Here is a 25,484-nt window from a genome sequence, read left to right on the forward strand (position 1 = left end):
AGCTCTTAAGAGTTTCCAGGTGTATATTATTATGTATCTCGCCAGCATTTCAAGGAGTGCAGGTGTAGGGTCTTCAAATGTTCCTAGTAATTATGGGGCTAAATTGAATTTTTTCATGCAGTAAAGGTTCTCTGTACATTGTCCAGGTCTGCAGTTTCGCCTGCCTTGAATGAAGCTGTTAGTGTACAGCATTATGGCATTCCTTGTCTTGAAGGTTCTCATTATCCTTCCTATTATTTTCCTTGCAGATGTGATAGCGACACTATTGTAATCTTTGAGGGTGAGATCCTTTGACAGTTACACTCCTAAGCTCTTAACATTAATTTTTCTCTTTATTTTGTGGTTAGAATTTGTGTTATACTCCGTTCTAGCTTTTATTTCTTCAGGTTTACAATAATAGAATAACTGAAATTTGTCCTCACTGAACATCATATTGTTTTCTGCGGCCCACTGGAAGATCTGGTTTATATTCGCTTCGATATATACCAATTCTGGTGAACATTAAAATGGTATAAAATACCGACAGATTGTTAGGTAAGAGACATATGCAACAGTTAGGTATCTTTATTTCGAAATAAAGATACATATGCATATGTGTCTTACCTAACACCAATTCTGGTATCGTCTGCAAAGGAAGATACGGTGGTATGGTTTACATTTCCGCCTATGTCAGATATGAGGGTTAGGAAAAGGATGGGGACGAGTACTATACCTTATGGAACAGAACTTTTCACTGTTTCTACCACTAACCTAACTCTGTTTTGTGTTCTGTTGGTTAGAAAATTAAAGATCCATCTGCCCACTTTTCCGTTTTTTCATTTATCACGCATTTTGTGTGCTATTACACCTTGATCACATTTGCCAAAGGCTTTCGCAAAGTCTGTGTACACTACATCTGCATTATGCTTGTCCTGGATTCTGCAGTTGTTTTTTTTAGAGACTTGTTTATTGGTAGTCAAAAATACATAAGAATATTGAACTGTGTTCTTTCTGTGATAAAGGACGAGACCTGTTGCTTCTTATTCTGGAATAATCCAGACATTTTAATGTCTTTCTAGGATTTGAACTCATTTTGATTAACTTGTTTCTAGACTTCTGTGTTCTGATAGTATAGTATAGTGTGAGTAGGGCTGATTGTGGTACGTAGTAACGTATCTTAGAGAGGATCCCAACAATTTTGGATACTTTTTTTTGTTATGTGTTGGATATGGGTGCTGAATTTTAGGTTGTTGTCGAGGTGTAGGCCCAGGAATTTGCCCTCGTTATGTTTAGCAATAAGAGTGTTGTCGATCTTAATGTTTTATTGTGCATCACCTGCTCTGTTACCAAATATAATATAGAAGATTTTGTCAGTGTTAAGTGTATTGGCTGTCATCCATGTATATATTTTTAGTAGTTCTTCGTTAACAATGGTGTTGAGCGTGGCAAGATTTGGGTGGGAGATGACGTAAGTCATGTCGTCAGCAAAGAGAATTGATTTCAGGTGTTGTGATGCGTTGGGAAGATCATTGATGTATAAGAGGAACAGCAGGGGACCAAAGACACTTCCCTGTGCCACTCCAGTATCAAGTGGTCGTGTTGAGGAGGTTGTGTCTTTAATGGTGACATACTGATACCTATTAGTAAGGTAGGATTTGAAATATGCAAGTGCATGGCCTCTTATACCATAATGGTCAAGTTTGTGGAGTAGGATGCCGTGGTTTACTGTGTCGAAAGCTTTCCTTAGGTCAAAAAGTCCTAATGGATATTCCTTATTTTCCAGTGCTGTGTAAAGCAGGTCTATTATTTTTACAATTGCATCGTTAGTGCTTTTATTTTTTTCTGAAGCCAACTTGGCAGGGGTTGAGAATGCTTTATGTTGCTATAAACGAGCATAATCTCTTGTGCACGAGTTTCTCGAAGATTTTGGATAGCAATGGTAAGCTTGATATTGGTCTGTAGGTGTTTACGTCTTTGGGGTCACCACCTTTTTGTATTGGTGTAACCCTTGCTGTCTTGAGTAGTGTCGGGAAAGTGCTAGTTTCTAGTGATTTGTTAAAAAGTAATGAAATAGCATGCGAAAGGACATGGTCCGCTCGCTTGTACGATAATGGTAGGACTTGAGACATTTCCTAATTTATTTTTAAGTGACTTTTTATCATGGCGATTTCAGTGGTCTCAGTAGGTGAAGATAGAAGGAGGTTGGGAAATTCCCATCTAAATAATCATTTGTTCGGGGCATTGGTACCTGGGATTTTACTGGCGAGATTTGAGCCTATGGTTGAGAAGCAGTTAATTATCTTGTTTGCTGTATCAATAGGCTGTAGTGGTGTTTCGTTCGGTTTAGTTAGGACAATATCCCTAGTTTTTTCAGTTTGTGGGTTCCCGGAATCTGAGAGAGTGTTTTCCAGGTTTTTTTTTTATATCTCTTCTTTTATTTCAGTGAATCTGCTGGAGTAGTAGAATTTTTTTTATGAGTTTGGTGAGAACTGATGCATAGTGTTTAATAATATCTTTGTGTATTAAGCCCCGTCTATATTGCTTTTCATATTGATGTTTCTTGTTAATGGATCTTAGTAAGCTGCTGGTTAGCCAGGGGCAACCAAGCTGTTTATTCGTGATCTGGTTCGTTTTTATAGTCTAAGTTTGTTATATAGTCTAAGTGATTTATTAAGAAATATATTGCAACAGTATTGCAGCAGTGAAGGTAGTGCATGGTAAACTATCAGCAACCATCATATTGTTGCAACAGTGTTGCAGCAGTGTTGCAGCAGTGTTGCAGCAGTGCTGCAACACTGCCATTTTAACATTGGTACTATAAATATGGTTATATTCTCCAACGGTTAAATGATGTTTGAGTTTGTTTACAATGTTACTTTTTTTCTTTGTACACTTGTTAGTGTACATAGTACTGTAGTAACAGTTGTTAGTGTACATAGTACTGTAGTAACAGTTGTTAGTGTACATAGTACTGTAGTAACAGTTGTTAGTGTACATAGTACTGTAGTAACAGTTGTTAGTGTACATAGTACTGTAGTAACAGTTGTTAGTGTACATAATACTGTAGTAACAGTTGTTAGTGTACATAGCACTGTAGGAACAGTTGTTAGTGTACATAGTACTGTAGTAACAGTTGTTAGTGTACATAGTACTGTAGTAACAGTTGTTAGTGTACATAACACTGTAGTAACAGTTATTAGTGTACATAGTACTGTAGTAACAGTTGTTAGTGTACATACCACTGTAGTAACAGTTGTTACTGTACATAGTACTGTAGTAACAGTTGTTAGTGTACATAGTACTGTAGTAACAGTTGTTAGTGTACATAGTACTGTAGTAACAGTTGTTAGTGTACATAGTACTGTAGTAGCAGTTGTTAGTGTACATAGTACTGTAGTAACAGTTGTTAGTGTACATAGCACTGTAGTAACAGTTGTTAGTGTACATGGTACTGTAGTAATAGTTGTTAGTGTATATAGTACTGTAGTAACAGTTGTTAGTGTACATAGTACTGTAGTAACAGTTGTTAGTGTACATAGTACTGTAGTAACAGTTGTTAGTGTACATAGTACTGTAGTAACAGTTGTTAGTGTACATAGTACTGTAGTAACAGTTGTTAGTGTACATAGTACTGTAGTAACAGTTGTTAGTGTACATAGTACTGTAGTAACAGTTGTTAGTGTACTTGGTACTGTAGTAACAGTTGTTAGTGTACATAGTACTGTAGTAACAGTTGTTAGTGTACATAGTACTGTAGTAACAGTTGTTAGTGTACATAGTACTGTAGTAACAGTTGTTAGTGTACTTGGTACTGTAGTAACAGTTGTTAGTGTACATAGTACTGTAGTAACAGTTGTTAGTGTACATAGTACTGTAGTAACAGTTGTTAGTGTACATAGCACTGTAGTAACAGTTATTAGTGTACATGGTACTGTAGTAACAGTTGTTAGTGTACATAGTACTGTAGTAACAGTTGTTAGTGTACATGGTACTGTAGTAACAGTTGTTAGTGTACTTGGTACTGTAGTAACAGTTGTTAGTGTACATAGTACTGTAGTAACAGTTGTTAGTGTACTTGGTACTGTAGTAACAGTTGTTAGTGTACATGGTACTGTAGTAACAGTTGTTAGTGTACATAGTACTGTAGTAACAGTTGTTAGTGTACTTGGTACTGTAGTAACAGTTGTTAGTGTACATAGTACTGTAGTAACAGTTGTTAGTGTACATGGTACTGTAGTAACAGTTGTTAGTGTACTTGGTACTGTAGTAACAGTTGTTAGTGTACTTGGTACTGTAGTAAGAGTTGTTAGTGTACTTGGTACTGTAGTAAGAGTTGTTAGTGTACTTGGTACTGTAGTAACAGTTGTTAGTGTACTTGGTACTGTAGTAAGAGTTGTTAGTGTACTTGGTACTGTAGTAAGAGTTGTTAGTGTACTTGGTACTGTAGTAAGAGTTGTTAGTGTACTTGTTACTGTAGTAACAGTTGTTAGTGTACATGGTAGTGTAGTAACAGTTGTTAGTGTACTTGGTACTGTAGTAAGAGTTGTTAGTGTACTTGGTACTGTAGTAAGAGTTGATAGTGTACTTGGTACTGTAGTAAGAGTTGATAGTGTACTTGGTACTGTAGTAAGAGTTGTTAGTGTACTTGGTACTGTAGTAAGAGTTGATAGTGTACTTGGTACTGTAGTAAGAGTTGTTAGTGTACTTGTTACTGTAGTAAGAGTTGTTAGTGTACTTGGTACTGTAGTAAGAGTTGTTAGTGTACTTGGTACTGTAGTAAGAGTTGTTAGTGTACTTGGTACTGTAGTAACAGTTGTTAGTCAAGGCAGAACTGTAAGAGGAACTGTAAGAGGAACTGTAAGAGGAACTGTAAGAGGAACTGTAAGAGGAACTGTAAGAGGAACTGTAAGTGGAACTGTAAGAGGAACTGTAAGTGGAACTGTAAGAGGAACTGTAAGAGGAACTGTAAGTGGAACTGTAAGAGGAACTGTAAGAGGAACTGTAAGAGGAACTGTAAGAGGAACTGTAAGAGGAACTGTAAGAGGAACTGTAAGAGGAACTGTAAGAGGAACTGTAAGAGGAACTGTAAGAGGAACTGTAAGAGGAGCTGTAAGAGGAGCTGTAAGAGGAACTGTAACTGGAACTGTAAGAGGAACTGTAAGAGGAGCTGTAAGAGGAGCTGTAAGAGGAGCTGTAAGAGGAACTGTAAGAGGAACTGTAAGAGGAGCTGTAAGAGGAACTGTAAGAGGAGCTGTAAGAGGAGCTGTAAGAGGAACTGTAAGAGGAACTGTAAGAGGAGCTGTAAGAGGAACTGTAAGAGGAACTGTAAGTGGAACTGTAAGAGGAACTGTAAGAGGAACTGTAAGAGGAACTGTAAGTGGAACTGTAAGAGGAACTGTAAGAGGAACTGTAAGTGGAACTGTAAGAGGAACTGTAAGAGGAACTGTAAGAGGAACTGTAAGAGGAACTGTAAGAGGAACTGTAAGAGGAACTGTAAGTGGAACTGTAAGAGGAACTGTAAGTGGAACTGTAAGAGGAACTGTAAGAGGAACTGTAAGTGGAACTGTAAGAGGAACTGTAAGAGGAACTGTAAGAGGAACTGTAAGTGGAACTGTAAGTGGAACTGTAAGAGGAACTGTAAGAGGAACTGTAAGAGGAACTGTAAGTGGAACTGTAAGAGGAACTGTAAGAGGAACTGTAAGTGGAACTGTAAGTGGAACTGTAAGTGGAACTGTAAGAGGAACTGTAAGAGGAACTGTAAGTGGAACTGTAAGAGGAACTGTAAGTGGAACTGTAAGAGGAACCGGTTATTAGGTTTATTTCCTAACTTGTTTTAGTTGCTCCTCTTGATGGTACAGTTTTGTTTGCAATTTTTTCTTCTGAAATTGTATTGTCATAGATTGTTGAGACCATTGTTTGTTTATGTGTATACTCACCTAATTGTGGTTGCAGGGGTCGAGACTCAGCTCCTGGCCCCGCCTCTTCACTGATCGCTACTGGTTCCTCTCTCTCTCTGCTCCCTGAGCTTTGTCATACCTCGTCTTAAAGCTATGTATGGTTCCTGCCTCCTCTACATCACTTGCTAGGCTATACCACTTCCTGACGACTCTGTGACTGAAGAAATACTTCCTAACATCCCTGTGACTCGTCTGAGTCTTCAACTTCCAATTGTGACCCTTGTTTCTGTGTCCCATGTCTGGAACATCCTGTCTCTGTCACCTGGAGGTTACCTGGAGGTTATTCCGGGGATCAACGCCCCCGCGGCCCGGTCCATGACCAGGCCTCCCGATGGATCAGGGCCTGATCAACTAGGCTGTTACTGTCCACCTTATGTATTCCACGCAGTGTTTTGTATGTCGTTATCATGTCTCCCCTGACCCTCCTGTCCTCCAGTGTCGTCAGGCCGATTTCCCTCAACCTTTCTTCGTAGGACATTCCCCTGAGCTCCGGCACTAACCTTGTTGTAAACCTTTGCACTTTCTCTAATTTCTTGACGTTCTTGACCAGGTGTGGGTTCCAAACTGGTGCTGCATTCTCCAGTATGGGCCTGATGTACACAGTGTACAGTGTCTTGAATGATTCCTTACTGAGGTATCGGAACGCTGTTCTCAGGTTTGTCAGGCGCCCGTATGCTGCAGCTGTTATCTGGCTGATGTGTGCCTCCGGAGACATGCTCGGTGTTATGGTCCCCCAAGTTCTTTCTCCTTGAGTGAGGTTTGCAGTCTTTGTCCACCTAGCCAATACCCTGTCTGCAATCTTCTTTCTCCTTCCCCAATCTTCATGACTTTGCATTTGGCGGGGTTGAATTCGAGAAGCCAGTTGCTGGACCACGTGTCCAGCCTGTCCAGGTCTCTTTGAAGTCCTGCCTGATCCTCATCTGATTTAATTCTCCTCATTAACTTCACATCATCTGCGAACAGGGACACTTCTGAGTCATTCACATATACCAAAAATAGCACTGGTCCTAGGGCTGACCCCTTTAGGGCCCCGCTCGTCACAGGCACCCTCTGTGATACCTCATCACGTACCATGACTCGTTGTTGCCTCCCTGTCAAGTATTCTCTGATCCATTGCAATGCCCTTCCTGTTATACGCGCCTGGTCCTCCAGCTTCTGCACTAATCTCTTGTGAGGAACTGTGTCGAAGGCCTTCCTGCAGTCCAGGAAAATGCAATCAATCCACCCTTCTCCTTCGTGCCTTACTTCTGTTACTTTGTCATAAAACTCCAGAAGGTTTGTGACACAGGATTTGCCTTCCATGAATCCGTGCTTGTTGTAGTTTATAATCTTGTTCCGTTCCAGGTATGTGTGTGTGTGTGTGTGTGTGTGTGTGTGTGTGTGTGTGTGAGCGCCAGACTGTCATCAGCGTAACTGTGATTGTGGCGTTCCTGCAACTATCAGATATTGACAAGGTCCTGCTTGACCTGTGTGGTCAGGGTCGCACGTGACCCCTGATGAAGGGTCACGACAGGTCGGGGAAGCCTTTGTCATGCACTGACCCTCCCCTCCCTCCTCCCTTCACTGTCACGCAGTGTTAACCCCCTTCCATCCCACCAACCCCCTCCCTCTCCCTACTCCACTCTTCTCCTTGACCTAATGCCTTCTCTATAACCCCCATGTTTTTCTCTCCCCTCCATTACTTTCCCTCCCTACATCTATATTTCACACGGAGATGTTTTTCATTTGTGTCATGCTCATTATTCTCTGTTTCCAAAGAATCGTAATATTAAAGCGAGTTTTCAGGATGTTACTTTTGCGTAACGAAGTCTGCGATCATACCCATTCACATCTAACTCTCGCCTCTCACCTAAATATTGTGGTCACTGTCATATACACTAATGTGCCTATTAATTTGGACAGTGGTGAAATAACATTTATCTGGAAAATTGATGATTTAAAAAAATACATGGCAGTGATATGATAGATAATTAATTTAATAAGAGATATGACTACTCTTTGCTTTTATAAACATTGCTACACATTTTGACATAGAATCGACCAATGTTGAACACATTTTGGCAAGTTCTTCTTCGCGGTACCAGATCCTAATAACTGCAATACTTAAGTAGCTTCTCCACAGTTGAACTGTCGTGTTTCGTGATCCTGTGTTCGGTTATTACCTATAGATTCTCAATTGGGTTGAGGTTAGGAGAGTTTCCAGGCCAGTTTAGAACGCTTAGCCCACTCTCTTCAAAGAATGTCAGCATTTTTCTGGAAGTGTGGCACGGAGTAAGATCCTGCTGGAAAATGCCTTCTCCATCAGGAAAGTCTCTATCCATAATGGGAAGCAAGTGAATTGGCAGGATTGCCATGTATTTGTCACTGTTCATCGTTCCCTCAACAATAAGCCGTCCAGAGCCTTTAGCAGTAAAACTACTCCAAAACATCTTCTTAGATGGGTGTTTTGACGCTTGTTGAATGTATCCATTCCGAAGACGTTCGCCTTTGCTCCGTCTCACTACCACAACTCCATTCATCTCTTGTCCATCCCTTCATAGCAACAGTCAATAATTGTTTCTTTACTGACTTTCAGGCAGTTCTGCCAGCTTCAAGGAGCCTTCTCGAACAGTTGAAGAATCAACATTTACGCCAACTGAAGCCAAATCTCGCTGTAGATCTTTGCTGGTTTTCTTGGGATCCGTCACACTATTTCTTATGATAACCTTGTCATCGTGAGCATTTTCTTCCACATATTTCTCGACGCAGCGCTCCATAATCACCAGTGTCGCCATCTTTCTTCAGAATCTAACCTACAGTTGACTCTGCTATGCTCAAATTTTCGGCAGTCTGCCTGATACTCAAATCAACATGTTTTCCAAGAGCTGCAATATTTGCAAGCTTCCTAGGTGTAACATCCATCATGAATTTCAGCAGTAATTATGAACTGACAATTTGGGGAAACCACATAGCCTTACAGAACAACAGCTGGTGTAGCACTGACGAGAGTTGCAGGGTAACCCCATAGCTAAATGTTTGCCAGAAGTCGGTAGCAAACTCTTTTGAAAAGAAAATAACCCAAACTACATTAATTAAGTAGGAGATATTGCAAAAAAAAAAAATATTTCCATTCCTATGAAAAATCCAGGCTAAGAACTACCTGTAGAATTGGACTATTATTGAAAGGAGATTCGTATACTCACAGTGAACAGGAAATGAGGGAAATCCTAAATGAACAGTATGAGTCGGTGTTCAGCAACTCGCTAAATGACAGCAAGGTAGAAAATGCAGACACATTTTTCACTCCAGCAGAAAGTCGCGCAGACCAAAAAACTGACATCAGTACAAATCCCATAGATTTCGAAAAAGAAATGGATAATATTCCCATTCACTCAGCACCTGGACCAGATACATGGAATGCCCTATTTATAAAGAGGTGCAAAGTACCACTAGCACGAGCCCTCTGTAATCTTTGGAGAAAGAGCCTGGATCTAGGTGAATTACCGGAGACCTTAAAGAGTGCAGACATAACTCCTTTGCATAAGGGAGGTAGTAGAGCACTAGTAAAAACCTGCAGACCAGTACTTCTCACAGCATAAAAAATCTTCGAAAGAGTGATGAAACGGCAGATTATAATTTTCATGGAGCAGCACAACCAGCATAACCCGAACCAGCATGGTTTTAGAGCAGGACGATCATGCCTGTCACAGCTGCTGAACCATTATGGCAGAATTACGGAAGCGTTGGAAGACGACCAAAATGCAAATGTGATTTACACAGATTTTGCAAAGGCGTTTGACAAATGTGATCATGAAGTGATAGCGCACAAAATGAGGGCCATAGGTATCACGGGGAAGGTAGGCAGATGGATTTTTCGGGTTCCTGACACACACAACACAAAAAGTAGTAGTAAGCAGAGCAAGATCCACCATCAGCGAGGTAAAAAGCTCAGTTCCTCAAGGCACTGTCCTGGCACCTCTGCTGTTTCTGTTCCTCATAATATACATAGATAAAAACACCCGTCACACTTTTGTATCATCATTTGCAGATGACACTAAAATATTCATAAAGTCACTACGGTAGAGGACACTGAAAAATCACTGGAAGACATAAGCAGGGTTTTCCAGTGGGCAGTGGCGAACAACATGACGTTCAATGGTGATAAGTTCGAGTTGCTTAGGTATGGAAAGAATGAATTCTAAAGGAACACTATATACAAAACTCAAGAGGGTCACCAAATAGAACGAAAGGAACACGTAAAAGACCTGGGAATAATTATGTCAGCTGACCTTTCTTTTAAAGGTGGGTATTGAGAACTTTCAAAACTAGCGGAAATAATACCAATGGTGACACTCTTCATTGCTCCCTCATTTAGAATATTGCTCAGTGCTGACGGCCCCGTTCAAAGCAGGAGAAATATCGGTGCTGGAACAAATACAGAGATCGTTTACGGCTCTCACTGAGCCAGTAAAGAACCTAAATTACTGGAAACGCCTTCAAGTCTTGAACATGTATTCACTGGAGCGGAGGAGAGAGAGATATATGATAATATATACCTGGAAAGTACTTGAAGGCCTGGTCCCAAATCTGCACACTGCCATAACAACATAATGGTTTGAGATATATGGGAGGAAGTGCAAAATAAGCCCAGTGAGGAGCAGGGGTGCGGTGGACACAACATTCGGGGTCCCAGAGTATTCAACATCTTACCAGAAGATATCAAAAACACGGCTGGAACACGTGTAGAAGCCTTCAAGAGGAAACTGGACAAGTATCTTCACCAGGTGCCAGATCAATCAGGCTGTGATGGATATGTGAGGCAGCAGGTCTCCAGCAGCAACAGCCTGGTTGATCAGGCAAGCACCAGACGAGCCTGGCCAATGGCCGGGCTCACAGAGTAGTGAAACTCTCGAAACTTCAAATGTATATCAAAGGTATATTATGAGATTATCATAAAATTTACTCCTCTCCCAATTAATTTGTACATTACTGTGGTCTGACTACCTTTCACAATAATGTTGTGGTTACTATCATGTAGTCACTTAAAACAACGGATATAGCCCCACTCCATAACGGTGGCAGCAAAGCATTAGCTAAGAACTATAGACCAATAGCTCTGACGTCCCACATCATAAAAATCTTTGAAAGAGTGGTAAGAAGCAGGATTGCAAATCACCTGGATTCCCAAAATCTGCACAATCCAGGGCAACATGGGTTCAGGGCAGGTCGCTCCTGCCTCTCACAACTACTGGATCACTATGATATGGCCTTGGATACACTGGAAGAAAATCAGAATGCAGAAGCGTTTGACAAATGCGATCATGGCGTAATAGCGCACAAAATACGTGCTAAAGGAATAACTGGGAAAGTGGGGAGATGGATCTTCAACATTCTAACAAATCGAACACAATGAGTAGTGGTCAGTAGAGTTAAATCGGAGGCTGCCATAGTGAAGAGCTCTGTTCCACAGTACTCGCCCCCATCTTATTCCTCATCCTCATATCAGACATAGACAGAGATATACATCACAGCACCGTATCATCCTTTGCGGATGATACTAGGATCTGCGTGAGGCTGTCATCTGCTGAGGACGCGGTTAACCTCCAAGAAGATATAAACAAAGTTTTCCAGTGGGCAACGGTAAACAATATGATGTTCAATGAGGACAAATTCCAACTACTCCGTTATGGAAAACTAGAGGAGATAATAACTAGAACAGAGTATACTACAGACTCTGGCCATACAATAGAGCGGAAAAATAATGTAAGGGACCTGGGAGTAGTAATGTCTGAGGATCTCACTTTCAAGGATCACAACAGTGCCACGATCGCACGTTCAAAGAAAATGATAGGATGGATAATGAGAACATTCAAAACGAGAGATGCCAAGCCAATGATGATCCTTTTCAGATCACTTGTTCTCTCTAGGCTGGAATACTGCTGTACATTAACATCTCCATTCAAAGCAGGTGAAATCGCAGATCTAGAGAGTGTACAGAGATCCTTTACTGCACGTATAAGTTCTGTCAAGCACCTTAACTACTGAGAACGCTTGGAAGCACTTGACTTGTACTCGTTGGAACGCAGGAGAGAGAGATATATCATAATCTACACTTGGAAAATCCTGGAAGGAATGGTCCCGAATCTGCACACAGAAATTACTCCTTACGAAAGTAAAAGACTGGGCAGGCGATGCAAAATACCCCCAATTAAAAGTAGGGGCGCCATTGGCACACTAAGAGAAAACACCATGAGTGTCCGGGGCCCAAGACTGTTCTACAACCTCCCATCAAGCATTAGGGGAATTACCAATAAACCCCTGGCTGCCTTCAAGAGAGAGCTGGACAGATACCTAAAGTCAGTGCCGGATCAGCCGGGCTGTGGCTCGTACGTTGGACTGCGTGCGGCCAGCAGTAACAGCCTGGTTGATCAAGCTCTTATCCACCGGGAGGCCTGGTCATGGACCAGAGCATTTATATCCATTCTGTAATACAGTGACCAGAACTGAGCAGCATAGTCTAAATGAGGCCTAACCAAGGATATATAGAGTTGAAGAACAACCTGAGGACTCCTATTATTTATGCTTCTTGATATGAAGCTAAGAATTCCGTTAGCTTTATTGCGAACACTAATGCACTGTTGTCTTGGTTTTAGATTACTGCTAACCAGAACTCCTAAATCCTTTTCGCAATCAGTAATATTAAGATCTACATTATTTAGTTTATATGTGGCATGGTTATTTTCCTGCCCAACATTTAGACCTTTGTATTTGTCAATATTAAACTGCATCTGACACTTCTCTGACCATTGCAATATCTGGGTATCTTTACTGAGGAAACGCTTCGCCACACAGTGGCTTCATCAGTCCATACAAAGGAGAATGGTGAAGAACAAGAGGAGTTTGAGGTAATCAGTCCCTCAGCCTTGAGTCGATGTAATCAGTCCATCAGTCTTGAAAAGAATACAGCATATGTGCAAAGAAGTGGCTTATATACTATAGACAGGTGAGATGAAGCAGTCGTAGGTGGTATCACACTTGACAAATCCAAACGTGAAAGTAGGTCATGCCTAAAGGTTAGGCAAGTGAAGAATTCCCTGTATTAAGATCCTAAGATGTTGCTGTGTCTGGCAGGAATGTAGATAAATGGTCCAGAGAACCGACAAGTTGATAAATTAGATACATGTACAACACTTGGGTATCTTTATTGAGGATACGTAAATGTTGCACATTTTGGTATCCTCAATACCCAGTAACTCAATGTCCTCAATATCACGTTAATGTTGTGGACACTCTCATGTAGTCTTACCTTAGGTAAAGTATTAGATAGTCATTAAGAGCGTGGTTCCACACTGTCTAGTATTACTGAGTCTTGGGGTAAGTGACTGCACTCCATCCTATCCATGAACTCATTACTAAGTAGCCGAACTGTGGTGCTTACTCCGGAGTGCGTGCCGCTAGCCTCAGCAGTCTGCTTATGACCAGCAGGCAGGAAACCGGTTATCTCCGGGGGTGTTAAGAGGTAGCTAGTTATACTTTGATCTGCTTGGTTTATAGGATTTAAAGCTTACGGTATATATCACAGAAGATCATTAAGACTGTGTATAACTTGTAAACCCAGTCAAGGATAATTCTATCTCAGATATAGGGATTAAAGTGAGCTTGGGATATGTATACTGAGTATACACACGATTCAGTGTACATATACTGGGATATACAAACTTTGTTAATTATTGAGAGTCGTATAGGACCTTCCCGTGTTCTGCTTGATGTTATTACCTTGATGTTATTACCTGTTCACCTCCATGGTCTGGATGAACAAATAGGGGAGTAAACACATACACACACATACACACTTAAGAATAGCATTCCGGCATCTTAATAAGGAATTGTTCAGGACCCTGTACACCGTGTACGTCAGGCCTCTATTGGAGTATGTAGCACCAGTTTGGAACCCACTCCTAGCGAAGCACGTAAGGAAATTAGAGAAAGTGCAAAGGTTTGCAAGAAGACTTGTCCCGGAGCTAAGGGGTTTGTCCTACGAGGAGAGGTTAAGGGAAATCAACCTGACGACGCTGGAGGACAGGAGGGATAGGGGGGACATGATAACGACGTATAAAATACTGAGAGGAATTGACAAGGTGGACAGGGCTCGAATGTTTCAGAGATGGGATACAGGAACATGGGGACACAATTGGAAGCTGAAACCAGATGAGTCATAGGGATGTTAGGAAGTATTTTTTTTAGCCTTAGAGTTGTCAGGAAGTGGAATAATCTGGAGAGGGAAGTAGTGGAAGCAAGTTCCATACATAGCTTTAAGAAGAGGTATGATAAAGCTCATGGAGCAGGGAGAGAGTGAATTAGTATCGACCAGTGAAGAGGCGGGGCCAGGAGCTATGAATCGACCCCTGCAACCACATATAGGTGAGTACACAGGCCAAGTGTCTTTGAGAACTAGTAACTATACACACACACACAACTGCGCTGTATACTCTCTGATAGGCCTATAAAAGATTCTAAGAAAGATGTTAAGGTCACTGAAAGCAGTGATAACATTACCCTCACAGTGTACACTCGTGGCACTCTTTCTCCCTCTCTCTCCCTCTTTGAATTGTTGTGTGTTGTGGTGTAGCAGCACGTGCTTGACCACCCCTGTAACTTGTTCAAGTCTTCCTCTTAATTCAAGACCAGACCTTATTAACACACGTGACAAGACCTTCAAGTCAAGACCTTGACTGTTAACGCGTGTGTAGACCTTCAGGACCAGACCAGATCTTGTTAACACGTCTGAAGACCTTCAGGACCAGACCAGATCTTGCTAACACGTATGAAGACCTTCAAGACTAGACCAGATCTTGTTAATTTTCAAGAACTGTGAAAAGAGAAGCTCGGTCTTGTTTTCTTGTCACCCACAAATACAGTGTTATTAAATACTATAAACTCTGTTATTTTTGTATTATCAGTAAAATTAGTAATTGCCGCAGTGTTGCTACTCTGACAGTGACACGGCTGGAACACTCACATTGTGTTGCTACTCTGACAGTGACACGGCTGGAACACTCACATTGTGTTGCTACCCCGTATTATATGGCGACATCAGCAGTGTGCAACTACCCTGTTGCACCTTTGATAAATCTTGGATGAGTTTCAAGAGTCTCGCTACTCTCTAAGCCCGGCCATGGGCCAGGGTCGTCTGGTGCTTGTCTATTCAACCAGGCTGTTGCTACTGGAGGCCCGCTGCCCCACACATCCATCACAGCCTGGCTGATCTGGCACTTGGGAAGATACTTGTCCGATTTCCTCTTCATGGCTTCTACACTTGTTCCAGCCGTGTTTGTGATACCTTCTGGTAAGATGTTAAATAGTCTGGGACCCCGAATGTTGATACAGTGTTCCCTTATTGTCCCCACCGCACTCCTGCTCCTCACTGGGTTTATTTTGCACTTCCTCACATATCTCTCAATCCAGTATATTATGGCAGTGTGCAGATTTGGGACCAGGCCCTCGAGTACTTTCCCGGCATATATTATTATATATATATCTCTCCTCCGCTCCAGTGAGTACATGTTCAAGACTTTAAGGCGTTCCCAGTAATGTGTTTTACTGGCTCAGTGAGAGCCGTAAGTGATCTCTGTATTTGTTCCAGCCCTGATATTTCTCCTGCTTTGAACGGGGCCGTCAACACTGAGCAATATTCTAAATGAGGGAGCACTAGCGATTTGAAGAGTGTCACCATTAGCATTATTTCCTTTGTTTTGAAAGTTCTCAATACCCACCAGGTCATCCTCCTGGCTGTCGTAATCTTTGTCTTATAATGTTCTTTAAAAGAAAGGTCAGCTGACATAATTATTCCCAGGTCTTTTACGTTGGAAATAAATGGTATAAAATACCGACACAATGGCAATATAAACACAAATGCAGTATAATGTGATCCTTTATTGACTACGTTTCGCCCACACAGTGGGCTTTTTCAAGTCACAAACAGAACTGTTTGTGACTTGAAAAAGCCCACTGTGTGGGCGAAACGTAGTCAATAAAGGATCACATTATACTGCATTTGTGTTTATATTGCCAGGTCTTTTACGTGTTCCTTTTGTTATTTTTGGTGACCCTCTTGAGTTTTGTATATAGTGTTACTTTTGAGTTCTTCATTCTTTCCATACCTAAGCAGCTGGAGCTTACCACCATTGAACGTCATGTTGTTCTCCACTGCCCACTGGAAAACCTTGCTGATGTCTTCCTGTAATTGTTCCGTGTCTTCTACCGTAGTGACTTTCATGCTTATTTTAGTGTCATTTGCAAATCACTTGACGGGTGTTTTTTATCTATGCCATAAATATGAGAAGCAGCAGAGGCGCGAGGACAATGCCTTGGGGAACTGAGCTTTTTACCTCGCTGATGCTGGATTTTGGTCTGTTGACTACTATTTTTTTTTGTGTGTTGTGTGTGTTATTAACCCGAAACTCTATCTGCCTAGGAAATGGTATGGTGATACCGACAAGATGTGGAAAAAGACACTTATGTACAGTTCAGGACATTTATTAAAGGACCTTTAATAAATGTCCTGAACTGTACATAAGTGTCTTTTTCCACATCTATCTGCCTACCTTCCCCGTAATGCCCATGTACCTCATTTTGTGCGCTGTCACTCCATGATCGCATTTCTCAAATGCCTTTGCAAAATCTGTGTAAATTACATCTGCGTTGTGGTCATCTTCGAATGGTTCGGCGGCTGTGACAGGCATGATCGTCCTGCTTTAGAACCATGCTGGTTCGGGTTATGCTGGTTGTGTTGGTTCATGAAATTTGTAATCTGCCATCTCATCACTCTTTCGAAGATTTTTATAATGTGAGAAGTTAGGGCTACTGGTCTGTAATTTTTAGCTAGTGCTCTTGTACCTCTCTTATGCAAAGGAGCTATGTCTGCACTCTTTAAGGTCTCTGGTATTTCACTTAGATCTAAGCTCTTTCTCCAAAGAATATTGAGGGCTCGTGCTAGTGGTACTTTGCACTTCTTTTACATACAGTATTCCATGAATCTGGACCAATTGCCGGGTGAGTGGTCATGTTATCCATTTCTTTTTCGAAATCTATGGAATTTGTATTAATGTCAGTTGGTTTGCGTGGCCTTCTGCTGGAGTGAAAAATGTTTCTGCATTCTCTACCTTGCTGTCATGTACTAACGTTCACTCATGAGTAACGTCATGGAAGCTAAAACATTGTGTAGTTTTAAAAATACGTTAGAAAAATACATGATTGGGTGTGAAGAGGGTATGAGTTGGACCTGACTGGCTTTGACCAGTAGGTGACTAGGACATGCCTAGCGTGGGTCAGTAGGCCTGCTGCAATGCTCCTCCATTCTTTCTTATATTCAGGACAGGGCGTATACATAAGATGGCTCGTGGCCTGGTAGGTAAAGCTCTGGCTTTACACGCTGAGGGTTCCCGTTTGATTCCCGACAAGGGTAAAAACATTGGGCGTGTTTTCTTACACCTGTTGTCCATGTTCACCCATCAGTAAAATAGGTGCCTGTGTGTTAGTCAACTGGTGTCGGTTGCATCCTGGGACAAAATTGACCTAATTTACCCGAAATGCTTTGCATTACAAGGGTCTTTCTGTATAGTATTATGTCAGTGATGTCAGCTAGGACTGTATACCTGTATGCTTGTAGAAATAAAGATATTATTATATTATTAAGGTAATAAAATATGTCAGCTTAAGCTAGGAGACTTAAAGGCTATTTATTTATGGATAGCTGGAGAGGGAGCGAATCCACATCTGAGGCCACTTCCGTCAACATTGTATTATAGGAACTCTAATAAGACTGTGGTAGCAGCGCTCACAGGGGGGCAAAACGTCTTTGACAAAGGTGCCTTACGTGAATGCATTCGTGCCCCCTTCTGTGCATTGCTGAGTACCAGAGTGCAGCGCCCAGCAGTGATGACATCATGTGTAAACAAAGGCAGGCGGGCCTTACCACCTCCGGCAGCAACCTTAGCCGGGAGTGTTGACACTGTGACGTCACAGCTTATTACGCACTTTCCTCTTTGTCTCAATACCAAGCTTGCATAAACGGTGGCCCAGGATGCTGGAGGCGTTACCACCTCCCAGGATGCTGGAGGCATCCTCCCTACCAGGATGCTGGAGGCATCCTCCCTACCAGGATGTAGCGAGCATTCCACTTCTGGATCGCCGGTCTGAGGTTCTGGCAGGGTCTGGGGTCTGTAGTTGCACCATTTTCCCCAGGAGCCACGTGTCCCTGGTCCTTTTAGGATGATGTGGTACTAATAGTATAAGTCCCTGTACTTGTTGAGGTTAATCTGCATCTTTATGATCAAGAGTACTAACACGCTGCGGTGCTACTGTGTGTTCACCTCTGGCTGTATGTGCCAGGCAGGGGTAGGTACACACGTTCTTATCCCAGGAACGTAAGTACTGTGAAGGTGCTTAGCAGGATTACCTGTAGTGGCAGGGAGGAGGGAGCTAGGTTCTCTCTCAACCTAACCGGCACTAGTTTGTAGCCAGGCTCCTCACAGCGATCTTGTTCACTAAGATCTTGTTCAAAGTAATCTTGTTCACTAAGATCTTGTTCAAAGTAATCTTGTTCACTAAGGTGTCATCATCACCTTGCAGACATAGTGACCAGCTATTACTCTGACACAAATACACTTGTGTTTAGTGTGAAGAGAAATAGCAACATGAGTGCCACTGCTACGTGAAGTCTCTCTCCCTCCAGATTTATGCTAGTGCACATTATTATTATTATTATTATTATTATTATTATTATTATTATTATTATTGTTATTATTATGAGGTGGTTCGGACATTTAGAGAGAATAGAACAAAACAAAATGGCTTGGAAAGCAAATAAATCTGTAGTGGGAGGAAGGCGGTGTAGAGGTCGTCCTAGAAAAGGTTGGAGGAAAGAGATGAAGGAGGTTTTGTGTGCGAGAGGCTTGGACTTCCAGCAAACATGCATGAGCGTGTTAGATAGGAGTGGAGACAAATGGTTTTTAGGACTTGACGTGCTGTTGGAGTGTGAGCACGGCAACAAACATTTATGAAGGGATTCAGGGAAACCGGCAGGCCGGACTTGAGTCCTGGAGAATGGAAGTACAGCACCTACACTCTGAAGGAGGGGTGTTAATGTTGCAGTTTTATAACTGTAGTGTAAGCACACCTCTAGCAAGACAGTGATGGAGTGAATGATGATGAGAGTTTTTCTTTTTCGGACCACCCTGCCTTTGTGGGAAACGGCCGACATGCTAAAAAAAATTATTATCATTAATATTATTATTATGGGGAAGCACTGAACCCATAGGGGCCATAAAGACCCTGGGAAATGAGAAATACTCGAATTTTGTATAAGAAAAGGGTCTATCAAGGCATCATGAGGTGTGCCAGTGCAGAGATGGAGGCTGATAAAAGATAGCCTCAAGATTGGCTCTCATGGACGAGCAGTGACATTCTAGGTCCTGGCACTGTTTTATGAGAGGGTTATTCCAGCTGGATTATTTGTGTACCAATGGTGCCACTAGTGATACCAGACTCTCGCCTACCTCTGCTGAACCACCTGTGTGTACTGCTCTACTTTGCTACACTGCTAATTTGATTGCTGTGAAGGCTGGTGAGGTAACGGAACCAGCCAGCTAGTCTGGAATTGTAATAATAATAATAATAATAATAATAATAATAATAATAATAATAATAATAATAATAATAATAATAATAATAACAACATGGGGCACGTTTCACTCATGCTGGGGAGCGATCATAGACCGTAAAGGAAAAAAGAAAGATTTATAACTTTTTCTAATCCTGGCTTTACAAGGCTGTCGTGTTGAATTTGCAACTGCTGAGGAACGAGCAACACTGCTGTCAGTAGGTTTGCTTGGGAAGGGAAACACGGTGAGAGACGAGTGTTTCACCTTTTTCCACCCCCTCTGCTGTGCAGTTACCAACCGTTCATACCTGTTACTGTTGTCTCTCTCTCTGCTTCCGTTTCAGGGCGTGATTCCCGCCAGGTTATAATTATGTCCCGTTTCTAGAAATTACTTCGTCGTCAACCTCTGATCTAGATTCAGTTGACCCGCGTTTTCTTCCCTGCTTCTGGAGAACATAAACACAGATACAGTATAATGCAATCCTTTATTGGCAACGTTTCGCCCACACAGATCTACAAACCTGGGTGAATAGTACATGAGTATTTATTGGGTGGAGAATCTCCTCCTTCCTTGTTGCTGTTGTTGTACACTGCCATGACCTCTTATCTAGGGTTGGCAAGACGTGCACATGTGAGGGTAGAGGTTGACCAGGGGTTCCCAGCCAGGGGTGGGAGATGCCATTTCAGGGGGAGCAACAAAGAATCCTGATGAAAAGCAAAATTCAATTTATTTTATCCACAGGACTGTATTTCAGTTTGTGGTTCAAAAATTAGAAATTTGACTTCATCTTCAAATGTGATATTACTTTTGCAGGGGATTTCAACATCAATCAAATATTTCCTAGGGGTGCGGGGCATAGAAAAGGTCTTGATCAGGCCCTGATTCATCACGAGGCCTGGTCACGGACCGGGCCGCGGGGGCGTTGACCCCCGTAACTCCCTCTAGGTATATTCAAGGTACCTAGGCACTCCGGGTGTCAGCTAAACAAGCCCAAAATTTAGAAGTTGGATGATGAAAAGGATCTTTGATTTTTTTTGGGGGGGATGGCCACAAAATAAAATGGGAAAGAGAAAGACTGAGGTTAGAGAGAGAGAGAGAGAGAGAGAGAGAGAGAGAGAGAGGAGAAATAAAAGTTAAGATGGTTAAGTGTCCTTCCTGTCCACTTAGGGTGGATTTTTATAAGAGTAGTTTTTATCATTGAATGTTAGTGATAACACACCTGCCAGCTGGGACTGACCCCCCACTCACCTGCCAGCTGGGACTGACCCCCCACTCACCTGCCAGCTGGGACTGACCCCCCACTCACCTGCCAGCTGGGACTGACCCCCCACTCACCTGCCAGCTGGGACTGACCCCCCACTCACCTGCCAGCTGGGACTGACCCCCCACTTACCTGCCAGCTGGGACTGACCCCCCACTTACCTGCCAGCTGGGACTGACCCCCCACTCACCTGCCAGCTGGGACTGACCCCCCACGCACCTGCCAGCTGGGACTGACCCCCCACTCACCTGCCAGCTGGGACTGACCCCCCACTCACCTGCCAGCTGGGACTGACCCCCCACTCACCTGCCAGCTGGGACTGACCCCCCACTCACCTGCCAGCTGGGACTGACCCCCCACTCACCTGCCAGCTGGGACTGACCCCCCACTCACCTGCCAGCTGGGACTGACCCCCCACTTACCTGCCAGCTGGGACTGACCCCCCACTTACCTGCCAGCTGGGACTGACCCCCCACTCACCTGCCAGCTGGGACTGACCCCCCACTCACCGGCCCGCTGGGACTGACCCCCCACTTACCTGCCAGCTGGGACTGACCCCCACTCACCTGCCAGCTGGGACTGACCCCCCACTCACCTGCCAGCTGGGACTGACCCCCCACTTACCTGCCAGCTGGGACTGACCCCCCACTCACCTGCCAGCTGGGACTGACCCCCACTCACCTGCCAGCTGGGACTGACCCCCCACTCACCTGCCAGCTGGGACTGACCCCCCACTCACCTGCCAGCTGGGACTGACCCCCCACTCACCTGCCAGCTGGGACTGACCCCCACTCACCTGCCAGCTGGGACTGACCCCCCACTCACCTGCCAGCTGGGACTGACCCCCCACTCACCTGCCAGCTGGGACTGATCCCCCACTCACCTGCCAGCTGGGACTGACCCCCACTCACCTGCCAGCTGGGACTGGACCCCCCTCACCTGCCAGCTGGGACTGACCCCCCACTCACCTGTCAGCTGGGACTGACCCCCCACTCACCTGCCAGCTGGGACTGACCCCCCACTCACCTGCGAGCTGGGACTGACCCCCCACTCACCTGCCAGCTGGGACTGACCTCCCACTCACCTGCCAGCTGGGACTGACCCCCCACTCACCTGCCAGCTGGGACTGACCCCCACTCACCTGCCATCTGGGTCTGAACCCCCACTCACCTGCCAGCTGGGACTGACCCCCCACTCACCTGCCAGCTGGGACTGTCCCCCCACTCACCTGCCAGCTGGGACTGACCCCCCACTCACCTGCCAGCTGGGACTGACCCCCACTCACCTGCCAGCTGGGACTGACCCCCCACTCACCTGCCAGCTGGGACTGACTCCCCACTCACCTGCCAGCTGGGACTGACCCCCCACTCACCTGCCAGCTGGGACTGACCCCCCACTCACCTGCCAGCTGGGACTGACCCCCACTCACCTGCCAGCTGGGACTGGACCCCCCTCACCTGCCAGCTGGGACTGACCCCCCACTCACCTGCCAGCTGGGACTGACCCCCCACTCACCTGCCAGCTGGGACTGACCCCCCACTCACCTGCCAGCTGGGACTGACCCCCACTCACCTGCCAGCTGGGACTGGACCCCCCACTCACCTGCCAGCTGGGACTGACCCCCCACTCACCTGCCAGCTGGGACTGACCCCCACTCACCTGCCAGCTGGGACTGGACCCCCCACTCACCTGCCAGCTGGGACTGACCCCCACTCACCTGCCAGCTGGGACTGACTCCCCACTCACCTGCCAGCTGGGCCTGACCCCCACTCACCTGCCAGCTGGGACTGACCCCCCACTCACCTGCCAGCTGGGACTGACCCCCCACTCACCTGCAAGCTGGGACTGACCCCCCACTCACCTGCCAGCTGGGACTGACCTCCCACTCACCTGCCAGCTGGGACTGACCCCCCACTCACCTGCCAGCTGGGACTGACCCCCACTCACCTGCCAGCTGGGACTGACCCCCCACTCACCTGCCAGCTGGGACTGACCCCCCACTCCCCTGCCAGCTGGGACTGACCCCCCCTCACCTGCCAGCTGGGACTGACGCCCCACTCACCTGCCAGCTGGGACTGACCCCCACTCACCTGCCAGCTGGGACTGACCCCCCACTCACCTGCCAGCTGGGACTGACACCCCACTCACCTGCCAGCTGGGACTGACCCCCCACTCACCTGCCAGCTGGGACTGACCCCCCACTCACCTGCCAGCTGGGACTGACCCCCACTCACCTGCCAGCTGGGACTGGACCCCCCTCACCTGCCAGCTGGGACTGACCCCCCACTCACCTGCCAGCTGGGACTGACTCCCCACTCACCTGCCAGCTGGGACTGACCCCCCACTCACCTGCCAGCCAGCTGGGACTGACCCCCCACTCACCTGCCAGCTGGGACTGACCCCCACTCACCTGCCAGCTGGGACTGGACCCCCCTCACCTGCCAGCTGGGACTGACCCCCCACTCACCTGCCAGCTGGGACTGACCCCCCACTCACCTGCCAGCTGGGACTGACCCCCCACTCACCTGCCAGCTGGGACTGACCCCCACTCACCTGCCAGCTGGGACTGGACCCCCCACTCACCTGCCAGCTGGGACTGACCCCCCACTCACCTGCCAGCTGGGACTGACTCCCCACTCACCTGCCAGCTGGGACTGACCCCCCACTCACCTGCCAGCTGGGACTGACCCCCCCACTCACCTGCCAGCTGGGACTGACCCCCCACGCACCTGCCAGCTGGGACTGACCCCCCACTCACCTGCCAGCTGGGACTGACCCCCCACTCACCTGCCAGCTGGGACTGACCCCCCACTCACCTGCCAGCTTTGACTGACCCCCACTCACCTGCCAGCTGGGACTGACCCCCCACTCACCTGCCAGCTGGGACTGACCCCCCACTCACCTGCCAGCTGGGACTGACCCCCCCACTCACCTGCCAGCTGGGACTGACCCCCCACTGACCTGACAGCTGGGACTGACCCCCACTCACCTGCCAGCTGGGACTGGACCCCCCTCACCTGCCAGCTGGGACTGACCCCCCACTCACCTGCCAGCTGGGACTGACCCCCCACTCACCTGCCAGCTGGGACTGACCCCCCACTCACCTGCCAGCTGGGACTGACCCCCACTCACCTGCCAGCTGGGACTGGACCCCCCACTCACCTGCCAGCTGGGACTGACTCCCCACTCACCTGCCAGCTGGGACTGACCCCCACTCACCTGCCAGCTGGGACTGACCCCCCACTCACCTGCCAGCTGGGACTGACCCCCTCACCTGCCAGCTGGGACTGACCCCCCACTCACCTGCCAGCTGGGACTAACCCCCTCATCTGCCAGCTGGGACTGACCCCCTCACCTGCCAGCTGGGACGGACCCCCCACTCACCTGCCAGCTGGGACTGACCCCCCTCACCTGCCAGCTGGGACGGAATCCCCACTCACCTGCCAGCTGGGACTGACCCCCCTCACCTGCCAGCTGGGACTGACCCCCCTCACCTGCCAGCTAGGACTGGACCCCCCTCACCTGCCAGCTGGGACTGGACGCACCTCACCTGCCAGCTGGGACTGACGCCCCTCACCTGCCAGCTGGGACTGACCCCCCCTCACCTGCCAGCTGGTACTGACTCCCCTCACCTGCCAGCTGGGACTGACCCCGCTCACCTGCCAGCTGGGACTAACCCCCCTCACCTGCCAGCTGGTACTGACTCCGCTCACCTGCCAGCTGGGACTGACCCCCCTCACCTGCCAGCTGGGACTGACCCCCTCACCTGCCAGCTGGGACTGGCTCCCCCCTCACCTGCCAGCTGGGACTGACCCCCCTCACCTGCCAGCTGGGACTAACCCCCCTCACCTGCCAGCTGGGACTGACTCCCCTCACCTGCCAGCTGGGACTGACCCCTTTCACCTGCCAGCTGGGACTGACCCCTTTCACCTGCCAGCTGGGACTGACCCCCTCACCTGCCAGCTGGGACTGACCCCCCTCGCCTGCCAGCTGGGACTGACCCCCCTCACCTGCCAGCTGGGACTGACCCCCACTCACCTGCCAGCTGGGACTGACCCCCCACTCACCTGCCAGCTGGGACTTACCCCCCACTCACCTGCCAGCTGGGACTGACCCCTTTCACCTGCCAGCTGGGACCCCCCACTCACTTGCCAGCTGGAACTGACCCCCACTCACCTGCCAGCTGGGACTGACCCCCTCACCTACCAACTGGGACTGACACCCCACTCACCTGCCAGCTGGGACTGACCCCCTCACCTGCCAGCTGGGACTGATACCCCACTCACCTGCCAGCTGGGACTAACCCCACACTCACCTGCCAGCTGAGACTGACTCCCCACTCACCTGCCAGCTGGGACTGACCCCCACTCACCTGCCAGCCTTGACTGACCCCCACTCACCTGCCAGCTGGGACTGACCCCCTTCACCTGCCAGCTGGGACTGACCCCCACTCACCTGCCAGCTGGGACTGACCTCCCACTCACCTGCCAGCTGGGACTGACCCCCCTCACCTGCCAGCTGGGACTGACACCCCACTCACCTGCCAGCTGGAACTGACCCCCTCACCTGCCAGCTGGGACTGACACCCCACTCACCTGCCAGCTGGGACTGACCCTCATTCACCTGCTGGGACTGACACCCCCACTC

The 25,484-nt window shown here is 46.7% G+C and overlaps 1 protein-coding gene across 2 annotated transcripts in view; it reads left to right on the forward strand.

Annotated features, from left to right (window-relative positions):
- Nucleotides 1-25,484, forward strand: part of pigs (pickled eggs) — an 802,884-nt gene that overhangs the window by 74,560 nt on the left and 702,840 nt on the right. The gene's annotated exons all lie outside the window — the stretch shown is intronic.

The sequence above is a fragment of the Cherax quadricarinatus genome, chromosome 6 (genome assembly GCF_038502225.1).
Source record: "Cherax quadricarinatus isolate ZL_2023a chromosome 6, ASM3850222v1, whole genome shotgun sequence".
NCBI classification, from domain to species: domain Eukaryota; kingdom Metazoa; phylum Arthropoda; class Malacostraca; order Decapoda; family Parastacidae; genus Cherax; species Cherax quadricarinatus.